Here is a 24,081-nt window from a genome sequence, read left to right as displayed (position 1 = left end):
TATCTGGTGTAAATGATGCCCCTAGAACATCCATTATGGATGTCACGGTCGCCAGCTTGAAAATCTTCATATTGCTACCCTTCCTGAGTGGTTGGTCTTGTCAACATGATTATTTCTTTCAAGGTCTTTTGTGATCTCTAATTATCTTAAATGAAAATGGTGCTGATCTGACATTCAGGTTTTCAGTGACAGACTTACTATAATGTCTAGTAATTGGTCCTGAATAAAAATATTGCTGCTTGGACATTGAGTAAGAATGTCTATAAAGTTTAGTTTATTCTAATTGAAATGATACTAATTAGACATTCAATTTCATATCCACAGGACATCTTTTAGATCCTGTTATCAGTGCTTCTTCAGAATAATTTCCATAGCAACATGGGCTTTTCACTAAAAGATCTTTATCCTATGTATTTGGTACTGATCAGACCTTCAAGATGCCCACCGTGGCAGCCATCTTGATAATACTGATGAAAATGGTGCTGATCAGACCTTCAAGATGCCCACCGTGGCAGCCATCTTGATAATACTGATGAAAATGGTGCTGATCAGACCTTCAAGATGCCCACCATGGTAGCCATCTTGATAATACTGCTATAGCTGCTTCTTCTGAACAGATGGTCCATAGACATTGGGTTTTCATTGAAAGAATTCTTATGATATCCAGCTGGCCCAAAATAAAAATGGTGTTGATCAATAATCATGACAATTGTATTGTCACTCATCCACTTGAAAATGGGTTTTCAGTAAAGCATATCTGACAATACTTGTTGGTCCTAATACTATTGATGCCAATGTGTTGACTTTTTCTCCAAAATAATGACTATATCAAAATATTTTGGTTAAAAAAATTCTTTCTTGCAGTGTTTAAAGTTTTTCCAAAATAGTATATAAAAATTGATTCTTGTCTAACCTCAGAAATGTATGTCATGACAGCCATCCTAGAAAGCTCTATATGGCAAATTCTCCTAAATAGATGGTCAACATCATAATGTATAATTATAATTGCAATATGGAGCTGGTTTCAAATAAAAATGGTGTTCATCCAACCTCCAACATGGTACCATAGTGGCCATCTTGAAAGTCTTGTTATAACTTGAAAATGACATTGACATGGGGTTTTAACTAAAACACTTCTGGCAATATTTACTGGTTCTGAATGCAGTCTGGTGCAGATTAGATTACCTACATATCTCCACTTTTGTGACATTTTTAAAACCAAATATAATTGATGTTTGGGTGAAGTCAATGTTAATTGCTTAGATTTTGTACTTATTGAGCTGACATATCAACATGTATATATGCAAGTTTATTTTTTTCCAGATTTAATATCTCATTGCATTCTATTGAACACAGCGATTGTAAGCTCTTTGTCATTGACTTTAAGGTCAAAGGTATTGTTTCCAGTAATTATTGTCACTGGCTTGTAAGCATGATAATACAAGCAAGTATGAGTGGATTTAAATCAAACCCATTACACCTCTATGTAGAGATATCCAATAAATGCCTTTAATAATACATGTACCACTTAAATAACTTTTTAAAAAAAATGAATATTAATATACATTTAACCAAAACTTAGTATGTGGGAATATCATGACATTGTCTGAGACAAGTTAAGTAATTTTCTATCCATGATACCAAGCTTTCTTAAAACGAGGCTGTGCCATTATGTACTTATAATAGAACTACCACAACTTAGAGAATCTGTTTGACATTTTCTTTGGGCAGGGCCAGAATGTGGTATTACATCTGATTCTAATGTTGAAGGTTAACATTGAAACTGATAACGTGTATGTCCACGTGGTTTTGACTCCATTGCTGGTAATAATCTTCAAAACATTTGTGAACTAAAAGTGACTAGGAATACATATTGGTCCTTTAATAAATGTTGCTGACATTTCATTACATAAATAGGTTTAAATACCATCAGAACTAATTTTTAAGTCAAATCCAACTGCAAACTGCACAGACCCAGATCTGTCATTACATAATGTGTTGGCAGATCTGGGTATGTTAAGTTTGTCAGGAGTAATCAGTAGAACAAAAAACATATACCCTGGTCTTCAGGAGCATTCAGCTATGGCTGAATAGGATTTTGACTCATAAGCGAATATATGCAGTACATTCAGTGACTTTACTCTGGATATCAGTATACTAACATGACTTTACCCTGGATATCAGTATACTAACATGACTTTACCCTGGATATCAGTATACTAACATGACTTTACTCTGGATATCAGCATACTAACATGACTTTACCCTGGATATCAGTATACTAACAATCAGGATTAAAAATGTCAATTTTGCTCTTACATGAGAATTCCAGGGTCATTTCCTGCTGACATCATATTGTGGTTGTGAATGGTTGCCCTCCAGTGTATGGAATACAAGTGTTAAGTATGTTTGTGAATGGTTGCCCTCCAATGTATGGAATACAAGTGTTAAGTATGTTTTGGTTAAATTTTGTCCAAATAGATCATGATCAGACCCACCTGACAAAGAGTAACATTTTGAATGTACCTTATATACTTGCTTATAATTCAAGTCAAACTATAAACAACAAAGACCCTGATCTGCAGTAGCATAATGTGCTTGCAGATTGGGGTCTATGTTGTTTGTTCTACGGATTACTCTTAACAAACTGCATAGACCCAGATCTGCCAGTGTATTATGTGACAGCGTATCTGGGTCTATATGTTTGCAGTTCAATTTGACTTATAAGCAAGTATATATGGTAGGTCATGTGCATTGAAGATGGCAGGCAGGATGGTGCAATCCCTTCAAAATATATAGCCCCACTGACAGAAGCTGTGTGCTGAAAGAAGTGCAGATGTTACCTCTTTGTTTTACTGATAAAGAATAAAAGAAGAAATAAAAAAGCATCCTCATGTGTTATATAAGTGGCGGAAGTGTAATGAATGAAGGAACAGATAAGTGGATGGATAAACAGTGAATTCTAAAAGCGAATATTAAAAGAAGACAAAAATGTGAAAAATCACTTTGGTGTTGTTTAGGCTTGAACCCACACCCTGCAAACTCTGGATAAGGGCAAAAAGCCACCTCTCAACTCCACATTCTCACACATTGAGATGTAAGATGGGCAAACATTTTGCTATTATAAATAATATAAGTGACTTTCATACAATCAAATCTTGGCAACAAGAAAATGAAAAGCCACACCTCAGTTTTCATACAACAGCATGTCTGTGGGTAAAAATGTAACACACTGTACCAATCCAGAGCCCCATTTCCACTGCAAGAGAATGAAACATAATGACTTGTTACTGTTAAATTGTAAAAGATGTACATTGTGGATCGAAGCTGAAACATTTCTGGTAAACATTGTTCAGCAATATTTGGATTTGTACAAAGATTTTTTTGTGTCAAGAACTGACAAATTACAATACATTTAATTTCAATTAGAAAAATAAATTAGTTGCAACATTCTTCTAACAGCTGACAGACCATATGCTTTACTGTTTAGCAGATTTCATGTCTATGTTTATTGCTGTTCACAATAAACTGACAAGCTATTTTGTTTTTCTAATTTTGCTCTTAAAACAATCAGTGCATTTTTCCTTAATCAAGAAACAGATATAGCTGTCTGTGATGTTTCTCTCCACATTAATAACAAAAATAAAGAAATGCTAAGAATATCATTTCATAAAAACAAAAACAGAAATACCAAGAGTCAAACTTTCACAAACAAAGCTATCAGTGGATGATTTATCCCAATTTGTATTGATAAGAATCCCATAGTATCTCTATTACAACAATTCTGTTGCCACTGTTTCTGGTAGCATTGACAAGAATGCCTATAATTTAGTGATGGAGATGGCTGTTAACCAGCAGTGATACTCTTCTATCAGAAACTTAGGCTGCAGAACAATAAACATCCCATCACCATGATAACCCTGTCAGACCTATCTTATTTATTTATTTAACAGGGAGTAACAATGTTTATATCAACTTACCTGATAAAATTATTGTGTCAATCAGCAAAAAGTACTACCAGGTGATTGTAGCAATTGTTTTACGTTTAATATTTTAAATTACAAGATTAAGATTACACACTTTAATTTTTCAACAGACTTCTTGCAGTTTAATTTTGATTTTATTCAATATATATTTTACATGGCACTTGATTGTTTGATTGTTCTAAATGGTTTTAATCAGTGGCATAGACCCATGCAGTGTAGATCCCAGTCAGTGACATCAATAATAATAATAATAATAATAATAATAATCATAATTTTTCGCAGGTGAGTACACGGTGTTGATACTCTTCATGCTATACATTAGACATTTATATATAAACAGGATTCACGTATATGTACTAATTCATGGTTCTCTAAATAAAGTAAATTATTATATTATGTATTCTCTGTTTTCACTACAGGTGTATTTCTCATTTAATATGCATCAATTCAAGATGGTAACTGTGCCGACGAAGCATGTATTTTACCGCCTGCATTTATTACCCACACACACCCACAATTTTTTTTTTGGTGGGGGGGGTACATTTTCTTCAGCTAACTGACTTGGTTGCATATAACACAGATCAGTATATAACGCGGTTGGGTTTTATGGCTCCCAATGACCTTGTTATAGCGGGGTCACACTAATAAGAAGAAAGCAGAAGGATTGGTCATGGCATCAGAGACATAGGCATGCATGGTCAGTGATGAGAAATCCAGTATGTACAATCAAAAATCACTCATGATCAGCAAGGTGAAAGACAACACAATAATGATGTGTCACCATTTGTATAGAATGCAAGGAAGTAAGGATGAGACAGTTGACCACCTGATCATTGAGCTTGCCTACATGAGTACAAAAACATCATGACAAACTAGCCCCAGCAGCACAATTACAGCTTTTGAATAAATACAGAATTGAATACATTACCAAGTGGTATGATCACAAACCAGGAAACATGGTTATGAAAGAGACAACAATCCGGGAGATTTCACAAATTTAGACCAGCCACATGATTCAGCACAAAACTTTAGAAATATTACTGGTAGACAAGGTCAGAGGAACCTGACGTACATCATGGACATAGCAGCAGTATGAAGGACACTTGTTTAACAAGGAAAGAATAAATCAGCACTTTATCTCTTTTAGAAACATCATTATAATACATTTCCTGATCATGGATCCCATTTCATTAGATGGTATTATATAATGTACTTCACTGAACATTTGTCTCACCACAGTGTGGTATATCCCATAGCTTCCATGGACAGCATTATAAGGAGGGAGTACTGCACCATGACCCAGCTAGAGTACCCCACATAGGTCTGAAAAATGCAGACAGAAATCATACCAGTTGTGGCTGGAATGATAGGAGTTATAGGACACCAATTAAGAGATTGAGCCTTTAAAAGAATGGCTCTATAGCCAAACCTAATATAAGTGTCACTCCTTGGAACGACAAAGATACCAAGGGAGAGGCTTAAGGATTCTGAAACTGTCACAATCCCAAGTAAAACTTAGCCAGGCACAATACTTTTAAGAGGTTGTGGTCATGAGAAATAATGATAACAATGATACTTTATTTAAAGAGGTCAGAACTCATTTAGCTAATTACTAGTTAATCTCCTATGTAGCCCCATGATGCCTACATGAACTACTAGATACCAGGTACAAAAATGAACTTTACATTATAATATAAAACTCCTATGTAGCCCCATGATGCCTACATGAACTACTAGATACCAGGTACAAAAATGAACTTTACATTATAATATAAAACTGGGGGTTCATTGTCTCACAAATACGTTACTAACAAGGTGTATATTGAAGATCAAGTAGAAACATATAACAGCAGAAGATTATGATCATTTATTTTAAATTTTCTGCAAACTTTAGACTAGAAACCTTGATCTGCTGGTTGTAGAAATGCTATTTGATCTGGGTCTATATCAGAATTGGTTTTATAGGAACCTTTTAAGTCAGGCACACAGATAAATCTTGAATCAGACCCAGTCATGCTGAATGATATATGGTACCACAAATAATGCTGCAAGTAACTTTTTTCTACAGCAAGGTGGAGCAAGAAATGCTGCTGTGATACTTCATTTATCCTGTTAGTATCTCAGTAATATTTCAAAACCTATTAACTTGTCAGATATTATAGTTCTTTATCATTAACTTCAGCTAGATTTGTGTGAGACCTTTTTTTAGGTCTCTTGTTTTATTAGCTCACCTTCCTGAAGCAGATAAATATTGTATTGCTGCTGGCACTGCTAGCATATACACAGCCTAACAGCAGCTCAGCTGTTCTTTCTTCCTTGGTGCTAGGTGACATTTTGGAGTGAATTTCAGCACCTAAACCGAGGTGGGGAGGGGCTAAATTTGTATATGCACATTTTTTTTACATTCTTGGTTTAGTTTTTACATTTCGTTTGGTTTTCTCTACCATGTATACATAATGCCATACCTGGACTTGTTGAGGAAATGCATCGAGACTAGTACCATATGCTCATCACAAAAGTAGGTTACATTGACCCATATATAAAACTTATTGTTTTAGTTATTTCACAAGCTGTTCATGCTAGAATCATCAATCTAGACAGAGGTATAAATCTACATTTGTACAACAGCTTTGCAATAAAAGGTCACTGTGACCTATATTTCACATTTTATTGGCTTAAGTTAATTGTATGCATTTAATGACCAAATAGGTTTTTTCATCCTGCATACATACTGTTACTGGCATGCTGTAGTCATTCTAATTTTCCTAGAATCCTGAAGCTTGGTAAGGAGATGCATCAAGATAATGTACTACACCCTTATTTCAATAAGTCAACCCTAACCTCTGTTTCATACTTCACTAACTTCTGTGGATTTTGTGTTTAAAGTTCATTTATTGACTGCTGTTTATGAAACATGATAATTGGATCTTATCTCTGTATAGTTCTACACCCTTAAAACCAATGAGGATTACTATGACCCATATTTTATGCTTTGCTAACATAGGTAAAGTATTTATTTTTAGCTAATGACAATGTAAATTTGCTATGCTGTATACATCCTAGCCTACACAGAAGGTCCTTTGATCAGTGCAGATGGAAAGAGTAATATGTTTTTTCAGAAGTACATTTTCCCTATTATACACTATATACTGTGACAGGTTATCCTCAACAGCTTAAACTGTATTTTGTATGTGAATGAGTACAAAGTATTGAACCTTAAAGTTGAATGCATTGAGCATTAAAATTTTATCACATTTAAGCCAGAAAAGTCTTTGTGAAGGGTCACTTCAACCTTCCTTCTTTTCTTCTTCCCCATGTCAGTGTTAAACTTGAAAGGCTAGCATCTATGACTCATCAAGATTTGATCAGGGCATTGCAATGCTGTCCTGAGAAAGTAAACTTTTGAGCTATCAACTATAACAACCATAACCACTTGATAGGTACCCATGTCAAATTATCATTTTCAAAGCGAAAATTATATGCAACATAGTTCAAGATTCTAGGCTGTCCAAAATCTGATGAAAGAAAAGATTATCTTAGGAAAAATTTAGGAACCACTGCGTAGGAGTATGCAACCCATGGTCCACTTTGTAGAAACCTTACACAAAGTCCCCTCTTCTTGCAGGAGGTTTGTGGGTTGGCGGATTGTACCTTCTTTCAAGGTGTTCACTTAATTTGGTTCTTGTTATCTAGAGGTTGAGTGCCCTCGATGTATTTACCCAGTTCGAGTAAATATAAATATAAGTGGTGAAACTTATAGGTGGAATAGATAGAGATCTGAGTTGAGATATAGAACAGACCAACATGAGCCCCCATACATGTAAACAACAATTTAATCAATTACATAAAACAACTGTGAGAATTCATTACATCAGGAATATAGTCTGCTTCTAGAAATAAAACTTTCACCGAATTACAACAAAAACCACAAATGTATTTAAATAAAGTAGCCGATCTGTTTTACTGATAGATTTAGTTCATCATAGGATTGAGTACAATTGAATAACCTGCTTCTCTGGTTCACTCCACTTCCACTGTAGCTGTTCCTTCAACTTCCCTCTGTCTTGTCTCTTTCAGTCCTCAACTCTGTGTGTAGATCTCAGGGATAATATGTCTCACTATACATCTCAGGATACATCTCAGAATATGTCTCAGAGATGATACGTCACAGGATATGTCTCAGAGTTAATACGCCACAGGATATGTCTCAGAGCTAATATGTCACAAGAGCTATTTTCTCCATTTGAGCTTTCAGCATTCCTAACTTCTATCACCAAATTTGTTCATTGGTTTTCCTCGACAACAGTCCTATTGGACAACAGTTTTACGAGAGAATTTCTCCCAAATTCACTCTCAATTTCTTCTTACACTTGTTTTCTCTTGCAGAAAAGTTTAGACTGATTAAAATTTTCAATGTGGTGATATTAAAACTAGGAAATTTAGTGTGGGAAACACACCCCTTATTTAGCATAACCAATCAGAATCAAATATATCTGCTGTCTTTTTTGCAGAGGCGCCAAAGTCATGGTCAACTTGACCTTGTAGTTTGAGTAACAGTGTTCTGCGATCTTTCAATTCTGACATTTACACTATGGAATCAAAGTTAGCTTTTGTCTCCACCAGTCTTCTGTTGGCTAAATAAATGAATGCTTAATTAAGAATAAAATTCTCCCCTCAAAAAGACATTACTGATCATGGCAGTATGGCGATTTGATATGCATATGTCCCCATAAATCTAGTTAATTGTTCTCTGGCCCAAGTTAATGTGCACTTCATAGATCGCCAGAAATTTGCCCCTTCACAGTAGGATTGGTCAGAGCAAATTGAAGTGTACACTTTGGAAGTAGTGTGAATTTAAAGTAATGACCTTGGTCAAAATTCTTTAGTCCGAAATTCCTGAGAGAGGAGAAGTTTGGCTCCGAAGAAGCCTAAAAAGAATAGTGCTTTCCTCGTTAAACAAGAAAAGGGGACCAGGTGGCTGTCTTGTAAGAAAAGACAGGTTTTAGTGCTAGGACACACAATTTCTGAAAGAGAACAGCATTAAGGTATGCAATTTTAATTTTTCATGTAATTTTCTATTTTTGATTGTTTGTTTTATGTAAATGTGTTTGATATGACTCGGATCCATATTATGTATCGTTTTTTCATTTTCATGGAAATCTGTTGATGCTAGAGTTGTTATGCAATTTATCTCTTTAATTTTACAGTTACTAGTTCATTTATAGACTTGACGAATTGAATGCTATCCAAATTTTCATATGTGTAGGATTTCATAGGGTTATATGAAATAATTTTCCTTTGTTTGTTAGGACAATACTGATTATCATGAGTTAACTATAGTTGCATGTTTATATCTGATTTTGTCATGTTTAAATAATCTTGTAGGTTAGGGATTGCTGTGAGCTAAAATTTTGTGAATTTTATGCAATAGTAATCGAGCATGTGGTAGCATAGTTAAAGAGATATGATAATGTTAGATACACCACTCACGTGTTAATTTATGGCCGGTTGCTGTAAAATAAGAGTGATGTTCTATCGAATTAGGTCAGAATTCAGGCAGTGTTCAGATAGCTAGTTATGCTTCTGAGTAACATAAGAAAGGGAATTTTATGTACATATAAAAAGTGGTACTTATATAGATTTAGGGGTAATTTTGTCCTTTAAGGAAACAGCTTTCTCAGAGAGACAGTACAGTCTGAAGATGGAAGTCGTAAATCCAGAAAGATATGACATGTTCAGAATAAAAGACTAGGGAGTCCAGAAATGGATGAAGCATTCAGAGTAGGAAGAATGGAAAGAGAATAAGAAGACGTGATAAACAGGGGATGAGAGGAAGGTGATGCAATCAGTCGTGGACACTGCACTCTTTTCACCACTTGTTATTATGATGAAATAAATCCAATTAGACACTGCTATTAAATGCTTTTGACATAACTTAGATTGAATTGGAGTTGCTGCTATTAATTGTTATTGATTAAATTTTGTTATTTTTCTTGTCTAAGGGGGCTTGGGGGCTCATATTGCATTATTGTTTCCCAGTTGTCTTGGTCAGTTCTCTGTTGATGTTCTATCTACCCACTCCCACCAGCTATAAAATCAAGGGAGGTCATTCCCTAGATAATGCCAGCCAAATCCAATTAAACTCCCCTCTTAAGAAGAGGGCAATGTTACAATAGTATGTGAATCATGAGTACATGTACAGGGTTTACATTAGCAAAGTACTGGCTATATGGAGCTAATTAAAGGTACACGTACATTCTCAAAATGTAGTCCAATAAACTAGCCCTGCAAATCTTTGTTGATACTGATTTACTATTTGTGGGTCTTATATCACCTGTTCATTAAAATGTGCAATTTTGCAGTGTACATATTGGTCCAAAACACATATAGACACAGATTAGACACTTACTGGTATTTGATAACAGATGTATATAGCCACAAAATTCAAAATGGACACAGGACATAGTGTTTTGTTATTCCACATGGATTTACATGTTGTCAACCATAGGATTTGATCTGAAAATAATCTGTACATATTACCAAAAGGACCTTTCAACTGATGGTAGCTCAAGAAACACAAGAAATACTGGTAAGTGTCTAAAATGTACACCAATATGTTGCTGACATATCATTCTGCAAACAAATCCTCAAGTTTAGGAATAGGTTATATCTGACCACAAATAGTCCATCAGTGTCAACATGGACTTGAGGAGGTTGAATTATCAGACTCAAAATGTAAATATAAAGACATGCAAAACAAAGCCTTAAAGAACATAAACCCTTCCAAATAAAATTAAATATGTCATACAATAAGATGAAAGGCAAAACTGTTGAAGTTTGTAAACAGTATGTAAAATAAGATTCAGGTAAAAAGCATAAAATCATTAAAATATGGAGTACAATGATTACATGAGCCGATGCATGTAGTGGCCCATCAAGGTAATTACTGATGCACCAGTGACTTAATATGTGAGGCCTCATGTAGAGGTCCATCAAGGTAATTACTGATGCACAAGTGACTTAATATGTTAGGCTTCATGTAGAGGCCCATCAAGATAATTACTGATGCACAAGTGACTTAATATGTGAGGCCTCATGTAGAGGCCCATCAAGGAAATTACTGATGCACAAGATATGCATGTAACCTAAAGGTCATATTGACTTGCTGCAAGGTTTCTCAAAGTCTGTGAAATTTATCTGGCTTCTTGAGGCAGACAATAATAGTGGCTTCTGAAGTATATTTTAAAAATGCCCTTTTTTAAAAATATCTGAAGTTTTTATAAATTTATTACAGTACCACTATTCAGATCTAATGGAAAAGAATTTGTTGTATTTATTATTTATGTCCTATCACATGGGCCAACATTTCATTGTCAAGATTGCTTGAGTCTGGTTTTATTTTATGCATATAATGTTTACCATGGTTCAGTCTGGAGAGTAATTAAAGATTAGTAGGGGTGAGATATCTAATCAATTTTCACAGGGATGGAACCTCTGAAGATCAGTCCTCCCATTTTCTTATCATAACATGCCATCAGAATTGGCAGATTTATCATGCAATCTGTTGCAGATTACAAGTATGCAAGACTTTTAGAAAATATTGAGTGATGTTACCTGTTCAGCAGGTTCTTCAAAATTCATATGAAATAGTGCAGACAAAATTCTACATTTTACATGCATTACATGAAGTCATACATGTCTAGATTATTTGATAAAATGCTCTTTTATTTTAAATAAAGTTGATAAGTTTGATATAAACTGAATTTAGAGGTACAGGAAAATACCACTAATGCACATATGATTGTATGACATAAGTGTACATGTTATTTGGTTTGGTGTTTTATAGCACAGCAGTTATTATAATATAATAAGTATTCAAAATTTAATTTAATTGTTTTTTTTATCTATTAAGATCTCATGTGTTAGGCTGATTAGTTGCAAGCTGTACACATATGGAATGCAGAGTTTGCACAGGAAACCAGCCTCTGCTTCATTATTGTAGCAGCTATTTGAGTCATTGTTATTCTTTAGTAAATAAAAGTGTTTAGTACAGAATAGATTCCTGGAATTCATGATTTGTGAATACACTATAGAAGAATATAATACAAGATGAGCTTATGATCTACTGCATTTCATAAACAACTATAATTCTCATGAAGAAGCAGAACATAGATCATTGATGGGTGCTGAAATATTGTTGCCATCATCTCTGAAGATAAAATATCCAATCAGATGACTAAATACAGTCTATTTAGACATAGGTAGTGGCAGATGTGTGTGTGTACCACCTGAACCTGTAGTTGCCTAGAACATAGCAGCAATGTGTTGGTACTCAAAAGGAAATGATTGAATCATACAGAGAGGAAGCTTTCCTCAACTCTTGCTTCAGATAATTAATACACTCAGGCACCTCAAGGTGAAAGTTTCTGGATATATAATCAAACAGAGGAAGATTTCCAGGTTTTGCAGAAATGCTTCTTGCCAAATAATTGAAATCCTTAAGGGTCTTTAATTTGCTCCACATGAATTTACTTCAGATATATACAGCACAACCTCTCAGAACCAGCCATTGACACAGTTGGAGTAATTATGGCTTTTTATGGTATTTCCTGGCAAATGAGTTGAGAAATTACAAGAGTGAATATTAGAAAAGAATACTAAAAACTGTGTACAAGAGTAGTCCTGTACAAGGATGTGGAAAATCTTAGAGGTATAAACCAGGTAAATTTTACAGGAGGTTGGATTGCATCTTGTTATATTGAATATACATGTATGTCAGTCTCTCTTTAGCTCACCTCTATGAACTACCCTGGCATTAGTATTACTATCTGTACATAAAAGTATGTGCGTATATATATATATATATATATATATATATATATATATATATATATATATATATATATATATATATATATATATATATATATATATATATAGTCTGTATTTATTATAATAATCATAATAATAATAATCATCATCATCATAATAATAATAATAATAATAATAATAATAATTACTTTTATTTAAAGAAGGTGACGAATAATTGCATGTAACTTATCCCCCTTGTGGCCATTTATTATAGTGCTAATTTACATACATATTAGATAATTGCACACAATAAAAAGCATTAATAAGAAGCAACGTAATAAACAGAAAAATTCACAAGAACATGATCCAGGTAAGGTACACTGTGTATACAAAATTAGTGAGATAACAAAGTGGAAAGTTTGAGAATTTATACATTTTGTTGTAAAATTTGTCAAATGAAACAGGTTCTAACTTTCATCTGCTCAAATTAGATTATAATTAAGTGCATTTAGATTTATAATTTCTCTAATTTTCTTAGGGATTCTGTTCCACATCAGATTAGTGGCCCCATTCTCAGAGAATTCTTTATTTGGTTTTTCGAATGGAAAGGTGTTTAGATGAAATTGATCTTAACTTGGGAGTGTTACCTTGTTTTCTAGCATGAAATAGTTCCTTGAGATATAATGGAGCCATATTGTTTGAAACTGTGCATAAGTTTATCCTTTCTCAAAACTATTTTTAGAATTATGAATGGTAAAAGTCATTCAGGTCATGTATGCATTCAACACCAATCATTTCAGTAAGGGGTGTAATTTTTTATTATTTGATTCTACATACCTTGAAGTGGCATTTATTCACTTTGTTTGGATCCTCATTCATCCATATTCCTTTGTAAGGTCATTATTTACATGCCCCAAGAATTGGCAAAATAATTTTGTTTATGTACATGGACATTATTTGGGATGATATCAACCTAATCCAGTACAATCTGTAAATGTGCATACATGACATGAATGACTTTTACTACAGGATGAGTCTGCAAACTCTTTATTGCATGTAAAGTAATTTGCAAATATTCTTGTCAGAATGTTTCCCCAAATAACATTACAGTAGTCAAAGTATGGTTGTATTTAGGTTTTGTAATATATCAACCTATATTTAAGTGAAAAATAGGGCTTTATCTTGCCTAATAACCGGCCATGAATTGCCTTTATGACACATGACCTTAATATCTTGAACGAATTCCATTTAAAATTGTTCTAAATCATTACATTAAGGATGTTATAATGTGTAACCATTTATAGACAAATTTCATTTGTCTTAAGATTCAAGCTGCTGTTTTCTAATTTTGCTCTCTTTTGTTCAGTAGTAATCATTAGCACTTTTGTCTTCTCTGTATTTTGTTTCATTATATTTTCCATTTTCCCTTCACAATGTATCTATTCTAGGTAAGGCTTTATGAAGAGGGATCTCTGGGTGTGAGTTTAGCTGTTTGAAATCAGATAGAGTTGTCATCTGCATATAGATTATGGTAGATAAAATACAGCTACCTATTTTCAGTGGAAGATATCTATGAAAATGAGAAAGAGAATGCCCAGGATTGATTTATGTCAACCCTGCACATACAGTTTGATCTTCTTTATAAAAAAATGCCATTTATTTTGATGTGCTATTTTCTGTTTGCTAAATATGATGTAAATCTATTATGCCTAAGAAATCTCAACCATTCACTTTTCTTAAGTGCTTAGGGAAACCTTTTTGAGTGGGTTTCATGGCATCTTCCCCCTGGGGAGGGCATTACGGGATAATTTTGCACATGTACATTAAATGTACTTTCTTGGTTAAGTTTTTGCATTCACATGAAGTGTTCACATGAAGTGTTCACATGAAATGCATGTGGTCAACTTGCATAAGTGCTCTTCATCTGTACAATACACAGTTAACTTGTTGATAGTAATCTATAATATGATACAATCAGTTGCCTTCAGTATGGAAATTTACCCCTGACTAAATATATTTCTAATTCCAACTGTACTGGTCAGAAAGTGTCTTCTGTTTAGCACCCATGAAATGACCTTTAAATAAAATATTTCAACAAAGTTAGTGAAACATGAATTATAGGTTGAAGAGATATCTTTTTGCAATAAGGGTGTAGTACTTTTCAAGACCCTTACTAGGTTTCATGATCCAAGGATGCACATATGCATATAGCATGCCAAAAACAGGTGTGGTTATGAAATAAATGTAAAAATTTAACCAAAGCCATTACAAGATTAAATAATGGTCATGGTGAGATTCTTTTATTGTAAGGTTTAGTACTAAAATAGATTCATATGATCAGTTTCATGATTCTAATATGAACATTGCATGAGATAAACACAAGTCAGTGAATCAAAAAGTATGTGACATATTGACCTACTTTTGCAATGTAGGAGTACTGTTCATCAAGATGCATACCCTCACCGATAGTATGTTGATTGTATGCAAACCACTTATGTGTTCCTGAGCTGAAAGACAAACATTATGCGAGTAAGTTGTAAAATGTAGGTCACAGAGACCTTTTTGTATGGGTATGGTACTTAATGATTAAAGTATAAACAGTTAAAACACAATTTAACCAAAACTGATGAAGTGTAAAATATTTGGTAACAGTGATATACTTTTGTGATGAAGGTGTAGTAAATGTCACGATGCATCCCTTCAAGTTATGAAACTTGTTATATCAGTAGGTATATCTGTTGGAAATACTTATGCAGTCATCAGCTAAGTACAAATCTTAACCTCAGCCATTATAATATGAAATGAAAGTCACAGTGACCTTCTTTATTGTAAGGGTGTGGTACTAATAGAGATAAACACATCATCAAGACTGATAGTACTGACATGAGCAGTGTTTGGGAAATAAACTTAAAACATAAAGTTAAGCAAGCTTAGGCAAAAGTGGCCTATTTTTTTTTAAAGAAAACACATTACTCATCAAGATGCATCCCTAAATAAGTTTCTTGATTACAGGCATAAAAGTAACGGCCTTAGCGACCGTGGGACCTGATTTTGATCACATTGGCTGAGGGCCACCGGGTGTGAGCACGTCATTTTTGGAAATAAACTTTTAAGCAAGTTTTATATGATATTGGACTTAATATTTCTTCCATCACTATAAAATTACTTTCTCTCTTTAGATATACTTTTAAAAAGTGCTAATGCATGGGGCCCCTGTGAGTGTGGGGCCAGATTGGCCCTGAACAGTAGGTATACAGAGTGCACAAAAACATTGGCTAACTTGGTTGAAATATTTTATTAAAAGGTCATTTCATGGGTGCTAAACAGAAGACACTTTCTGACCAGTACAGTTGGAATTAGAAATATATTTAGTCAGGGGTAAATTTCCATATTGAAGGCAACTGATTGTATCATATTATAAATTACTATCAACTGTGTATTGTACAGATGAATGAATGGAGCACTTATGTAAGTTGACCACATGCATTTCATGTGAACACTCCACTGTTGTGATAAATCAAGATAATCTTTAATGCCTGAACCATATGTTTAGTAGTGGTTATATTTGCTGTCACTTGAAGGTTACTCAAACACTGTGATATGCAAGCAATAAAATCAGACCTCTAGGGATGAACATTGATAATTGCATCCGAAACAGAGTTTTAAGAACATTTTTTCTTTAATAAAAAGAAAGGATAAAAGAAGTATTGACTGTAATTCCAGTTTTATGAACTCATTATAATACCTCTATTTTGATTTCATAGGAAAGATTTTTTTTTTTTCATTGTGACACTATCTCATTGGCACAACTGGTCCACAGTCTATCTGTACTGGTCACAGACCAGAAAAGCTTATGACATGGCCTGTTTTCCATCATCGGTCACCTGACTCTTGTTTTCCAATGTAGATCTGTCCATTGGCACAAGTTTGTTACTGCCAATCAAGTATATCAACTATGGTTTCAACACTCTATAGTTAAAAAGAAGAAATTCATGGAAATTCTTGTCAGACAGTAGAGCACCAGTCCTTTTGAGAGACTCTTGTTACCTGATGCTTTGCCATAAAACTTTGCAGATATTATGGAATCACCTGAAGATGTGCCTATAGGAAATTCACTGTGCTCCCACAATTTAATTTAGAGTTCTTGCCCATTTCAGCTTTGAGCTAGATATGATGTACAAAATAATACTGTAAATGAACTAGTCTCACATTTTCCAATAGGTCACTATAAAACTTAATGCAATTTTTTATTGCTATCTTCTGAAATCCGTGTGCTCTAATAACTTATTTTGAGTTATTGCCATTTTGCATTTGGAGTGTTATATAGTAAAAGACAGAATCTTGTGAACACAACTTGTCTTGCATATTTTGTACAAGTCACTGTGAAACGTGGTACATATTATCGTCATCATCTAAAAATGAATATACGTACTGACAAATTTTCCATGATTTTCAAAACGTTTTGTTACCATTTTTGACTTACAGCTGGATGAAACGGATGTCAAATTTTGTGACTGCATGAGTACTATATCAGTTTTTAGTTGATTGCTGTGAAACCTAGTTTATACTGTGGTCATTAACAGAAGATATGCATTGTACTGAAACTGTTCTCAGGAGAGTTCAAGTTCATTCATTCACTTATTTTTCCAAAATCCCTTCATGGATTTTCTTTATACATTGTATGAATTATGAAGTTTAGATGATTCATTTTGTGACATGCTTTCCTGACCTATTGACCTAGGGATCAAGAACGCCTGTTTTGCAGCAGTGCTTTGAATGTGGGCTTGACATGCAGGCACTGACTTTCTTGTCTTGATCAGCCAATATTTTCAAGACAGTAGGATTATCATCTTGATTTTAGGACTGTTAATGCTAACAATTGTCAGTACAAGTCTAGACATGAAGTATAAAGCAGTTTGTGAACTTTATAAACTTACCATCTTTCAAATAGTGTGTGGTATTTCAAAAATAGATATATATGAATTCAGTCTGTAGTTACAAGTTAGAAGGACCACCATTGAATTGTCCAAGCATGAAAGTGTTAAAGATGAAATCAGATATGTCATGCTCCAACTATGAACTTCACAAACCCAGATCTGCTAGCACTAAAAGTGCCAGCAAATCTGGGTCTGTGCAGTTTGTTAAAACTAATTAGTAGAACAAACAAGTTAGACCTTTGTCTCCAGGCATGTAATGCTACAGCAAATCAGGATCTTTGTTGTCTGCAGTTTGACTTGACTTATAAGTGAGTATATATGGTAATTGAAAGATAATGGTATAAATCAAAAATGCATCTTCTAGCTTATTGGCATGGAGAATGAATTTCAGGTCTTACCATCTAAAAGGAATTTCAGGATGATTGATGATGGTTACCAGCTGACAGCAAGCTTCTTATCAATGAAAACTTTATTTTGAAATCATTATGTCCTAAGCATGCAGGAAATTCCCCCAACAGCTAATGAGTGATTAGTAGCAGTATATAGGACTATAATTTACCAAAGTACATATACACCTTACTGAGTATATGTATTTCCTATGCAAGCTAATCTGTCTTAAATCCATCACTACCATTTTTTTTACTGTGGATTACATAATTAATACAAATAAGATGCAGCACCGTTAATTTTATCATCACTGGAGGATGTACATAGCATCTGCCTTTCATAAGAAACTTAATTTTTTCAACTACAATATGTATTATGGCACAAAATCCTACTGATTTCCCATCAAACTACAATATGTACTACAACACAAAATCCTGCTGATTTCCCATCAGACTACACTTCGTATTAAGACACAAAATCCTGCTGATTTCCCATCAAACTACACTATGTACTATGACACAAAATCCTGCTGATTTCTCATCAAACTACACTATGTATTAAGACACAAAATCCTGCTGATTTCCCATCAAACTACAATATGTATTATGACACAAAATCCAGCTGATTTCCCATCAAACTACAATATGTATTAAGACACAAAGTCCTACTGATATCCCATAAAAGATAGTGTCTAAAACTCTTCATTTATTAGTGTTATACAAAAGATAACAATTACACATCACATTATGACATAGCACCTATTGACATCAGATAGTGGCCTCGCTGAGTAAATATATTGTGTGATACATTGTAACATCTAATGACATTACATAGTGACATCATTAAGTGATACATTATGACATAACACCTCGTGACATCAGTGAGTGATTCATTATGACATAAGACCTTGTGACATCACTGAGTGATCTATTGTGATTTAACACCTAGTGACATCAGTGAGTGATCCATTATGACATAACACTTTGTGACATCACTGAGGGATCTATTGTGATTTAACACCTAGTGACATCAGTGAGTGATCCATTATGACATAACACCTTGTGACATCACTGAGTGATCTATTGTGATTTAACACCTAGTGACATCAGTGAGTGTTCTATTATGACATAAGACCTTGTGACATCACTGAGGGATCTATTGTGATTTAACACCTTGTGACAGTGAGTGATCCATTATGACATAACACCTTGTGACATTTAACACCTAGTGAGATCAGTGAGTGATCCATTATGACATAACACCTTGTGACATCACTGAGTGATCCACTGTGATTTAACACCTAGTGACATCAAATAGATTAATGAATTTTATACAGATATAGTAACAACTTTGGCCAACTCTGGTAAATACGTAGTGAGAAAATCCAAACCTGTTCACCAGGTTTGTGCTAGACTTGAATGAATGCCAAAAAACTGCTTGAGTATGCACACAGTGTTTACTTTATGTGGTGTGATGACCATAAACCTTATCATTGGCCTCTCATTAACCAAATGCACCAAACTTGAACTCAATTTAAATATGCCCTTTGTCAATGTAAGAAAGATAAATTAAAACAGAGCAGACATGCTTGCAAATAAATTTGAAAATTTATACCAATGTGAAATTCTGGAAGTAAGTTAAACAAAATACATGAATTACAACTTCCAATAAGCAACCAGTTTGCGTGGATGGGAACCTTATACAAAATAATATGTGCAACATGGGGAAATCATTTTTAAGCCTAACTCAGTAGTGTTAAAGATTATTTGAATAGGGAGCATGTTCTTTCAGTATACACTGCTCCATCTAGTTCAGTTGAACTGATCTCATAGTATGAGATCTAGTGTGCCATAGCTAAACAGAGTAAATGTCCAGGATCAGATTTTTATATGTAGAACATTTTAAATTTTCAGATTGTAGATTCCATGTTCCTTTAATGATTTTTTTAATGTATAGATGTTCATAACTTTGATCAAGATGATGTAACAAAAGTTACAATCATCCTGTTAACAAAAAGTTAAATTGGTTACCTGGCAGACAAAAATTGAGTATGTGTCTATAGCTCTCATTGTAATTATTTTGAGAAAAAAATTGAATGTATAAGAATTGTAATGCAATGATGTGAAGTGACAATTTCTGATAATCAACAGACTAATGCCTTTCAAGAAACTGTCAGCTGTTAATCAGAATATGGTAGCCCTGTGTTTGCATGTTTGTAGGTGCTAGTAAGGCATTTGATAGGTTCAAATATTAGACACTTTCTAAAATGTTGCTCAACAATCAAATGACTTTCTACATAGTTTATACTCCAGTTAACTGGTATGATGAATAGTTGTATTGTGTACATTGGGGAAGTAAAGTATCCAATTCATTCCATTTAACCAATGAGATGAGGCAGAGAGATGTTCTTTTGCCTTTATTATTTGGATGATTTAAGTCATAAGTTGGTTCAATGTAACTTGAGGTTATATTTGACACCAAATGCATTATTTCATAACAATTTTAATTATGCTAATGATATGTAATTGATAAATCCTTCTGTCACAGGTTTAAGGAAATTATTAAAGATATGTGAACATTGAATATTTGTGAATGATATATCATGCACAAAAATTGGTAGGCACTGTTTTTCAGTTAATTCTTTCAAATTACCATCTCCTCCCTCTGTATTTCTTACCAGCCAGATTCTAGCATACATCAGCAGTTATCCATATGTGGGTCATATCTTAAAATCCAAATGGTCATGTGATGAAAATATGACAAGACATTACAGCTTTTTATAAAGTTAGAAATTGTTCTTTGAATATCAAAATTGAATTATTCATATCTTTTTGACCACTCTGGTGGCCTAGTGGTTACAGCATCCACCTCAGATGCAGGAGGTCATGGGTTCGATCCCTGACAGAGTCATACCAAAGACTTATGAAAATGGTACTAAAAGCTCTCTCACTTGGCACTCAGCATTAAGAGGTTAGTGTTAGGACTGGTGTCAGGATAATGTGACGGTGGGACATCATGCTACATGTCTGTAGCATGATGCCCCAGTGCTAGACATCACTATAAACTGCCACACTGCAGACATTGTAGCGATATGACTGAAAAAACGTTAAAGCTACATTAAAAATCCAATCACACACACACATATCTTTTTGCTTCACAATGTACTATGCTCCTTCAAACTGTAATGAATACATAAAATGAATATTAGTTATTGGTTATAATAAAAGTCATTGTTTACTATTAAGTCCTTCAAGACAGAACAGTGCCTCTACCATATTTTTAACCTATAATGTGTTTTGTTTTTGAAGAATTAATGAGAAAGTATGTGTTTTAAATTATTACAAGAATATCTAAAAGTAAGAAGTAAAACTTTAAATCTCTGTGATATTCATTTAAGTTCTGAGATTGTAAATAGATGGAACAAATTGGTTTAAATGTCTTACATATTAACAATGACAAATACATTCTGTTGTTTTATATGTGTCTGTATATTCATATATAAGACACCTATAACAATGACAAATACATTCTGTTGTTTTATATGTGTCTGTATATTTATACATAAGACACCTATAACAATGACAAATACATTCTGTTGTTTTATAGGTGGCGCTCACCAGATAATATGTACTTTTGAGAGAGTGACGTATGTAAGGTGAAGTAGTTCGCATTTAAAACATGCACAGTGGAGAGAATGTTTGCATACCTCTATGCTACATTAATGTAATGTGGATGATATTTCTTTTGGATATTGTACTTTTGGAAATTTTACATGATTTAAGCACACTGCTAACTAAAATGACTGCTCCCTTGTGTTAAAAAATCAGTCTGAATTAGTCTAAAGTACACTATACATAGCAGCTATTAAAATAGGGAAAATGAATTTTGCCAGACTAGACAATACCAGCTTCTGAAAGTGCAATGAATGAATTACCAAATATATAAAATGTAAAAAAGTTATCGGCTCTTTTTTATACAATTGACCTCTGAAGTTCAGGAAGTGAAAATGACCAAGTAGAGCTAGCACTTTTTTGAAAGGTGCACATTTGAAGTAAGGCCAAGCTGTATACTCTATAACCCATAGTACACCCATCAATCATACACCAAAATAAAGGGAATTAAAGGTTCTTTGCATTATACCTAAGATATACAAGGTCTTTTTTAAATAGCCAGTATAACCAGTGAGGAAAGCCAGGGACATTCTTTTTCTTTAAAATCCTAACCCTATGCAAAATGCGAAACTGTATAGTGCCACCATATATGTCTGTATATTTATACATAAGACACCTATAACAATGACAAATACGTTCTGTTGCTTTATATGTGTCTGTATATTTATACATAAGACACCTATAACAATGACAAATACATTCTGTTGTTTTATATGTGTCTGTATATTCATACATAAGACACCCATGATCTTTTATGTTTAAAATACTTTTATATTTTAATATAGATGTATGGACCATGCAGTCTGAAATAAAAGAGTTTGTATCTTATTATTATCACAGTGACATCACTAAGTGATTCATTATGATATGACAGCTAATGACATCACAGTGACATCAGTGAGTGATTCGTTGTAACACAACACCTGGTGATATTGAATAGTGATATGAATTAGTGATTCATTGTTACACAATTCCTATTGACATCAGTGATAGAATCTATCCACTCATGTGATAAATAGAATCTCATACTTATGCATATCAAAGATAAACTTGGTGAAACTTGCTGAAAAATAAAATATACACTTGCTGCAAGTAGCCATGTATTATTCAATTTATTTTATGAATTGTATGTGTATTAACACTTATATAACCCTTCACTGTGATGCATGTGTAATTGTATGTGTATTCACACTTATATAACCCTTCACTGTGTTGCATATTTAATTGCATGTGCATTAAACACTTGTATAACCCTTCACTGTGATGCATGTGTAATTGTATGTGTATTTAACACTTATATAACCATTCACTGTGTTGCATGTTTAATTGTGTGTGTATTAAACACATATATAACCCTTTGCTGTGTTGCATGTTTAATTGTGTGTATTAAACATATATATAACCCTTTGCTGTGTAGCATGTTTAATTGTGTGTACTAAACACTTATATAACCCTTCACTGTGTTGCATGTGTAATTGTATGTGTATTAAACACTTATATAACCCTTCATTGTATTGCATGTTTAATTGTGTGTGTAATCAACACTTATATAACCCTTCACTGTGTTGCATGTCTAATTGTGTGTGTATTTAACACTTATATAACCTTTCACTGTGTTGCATGTCTAATTGTGTGTGTATTTAACACTTATATAACCTTTCACTGTGTTGCATGTGTAATTATGTGTGTATTAAACACTGCTATAACCCTTCACTGTGTTGCATATTTAATTGTTTTGAAGTAAGACTGAAATGTTTACCAAACTGTCAAAACATTTCACATAATAAGTAATTGAAACAATCCTGTTTAATTGATCTGATCTGAAACTCAGCTTTTCCCCAATCTGCAAATTAAACTTACATATGATAGCAACTTATATGTAAGCCAATAACAATATGCGTCCTCTATCTTGCTCAGTTAGTTATTGTTTTATCTGCTGAATGTCTTATATCTTTTATTCTGGAATTTGTTTGAATGTGCATGCAGATCAGGGTCTCTGTTGTTTGTTTTACTGATTACTCCTAACAAACTGCACAGACAGATATGCTGGTGAAATTGTGGGATGGCAGATCAGGGTCTGTGCAGTTTGTAATTGGTTTCATCTTGTAAGCGAGTATATGCAGTATGCCATAAGGGTAATCATGATACTGTCTCATACTGCTACATACATGTACATACATGTACCAATGGAAACAAAATTGGCAGAACAACTGGACATGTACACCTGCCTATACCTGATATACCACATGAATGTTCATTTGATGTTTACTGATTTTATATAATTTATAG

General features: G+C 33.7%; 1 protein-coding gene and 1 non-coding gene across 4 annotated transcripts in view; one reads left to right on the top strand and one right to left on the bottom strand.

Annotated features, from left to right (window-relative positions):
* The window catches only part of LOC149789048 (uncharacterized), a 235,513-nt gene that overhangs the window by 28,128 nt on the left and 183,304 nt on the right, over positions 1 to 24,081 (top strand). The window lies entirely within an intron of this gene.
* LOC149789051 (small nucleolar RNA SNORD36) lies at positions 2,284 to 2,359 on the bottom strand. Its single transcript, XR_016424482.1, has one exon. It is a non-coding gene; the product is annotated as a small nucleolar RNA SNORD36 (small nucleolar RNA).

The sequence above is a fragment of the Sinohyriopsis cumingii genome, chromosome 11 (genome assembly GCF_028554795.1).
Source record: "Sinohyriopsis cumingii isolate HCF-2022 chromosome 11, ASM2855479v2, whole genome shotgun sequence".
Classification (NCBI taxonomy): domain Eukaryota; kingdom Metazoa; phylum Mollusca; class Bivalvia; order Unionida; family Unionidae; genus Sinohyriopsis; species Sinohyriopsis cumingii.
The sequence above is the reverse complement of the archived record's forward strand: the minus strand, read 5'-3'. Positions and strand labels throughout refer to the sequence as shown.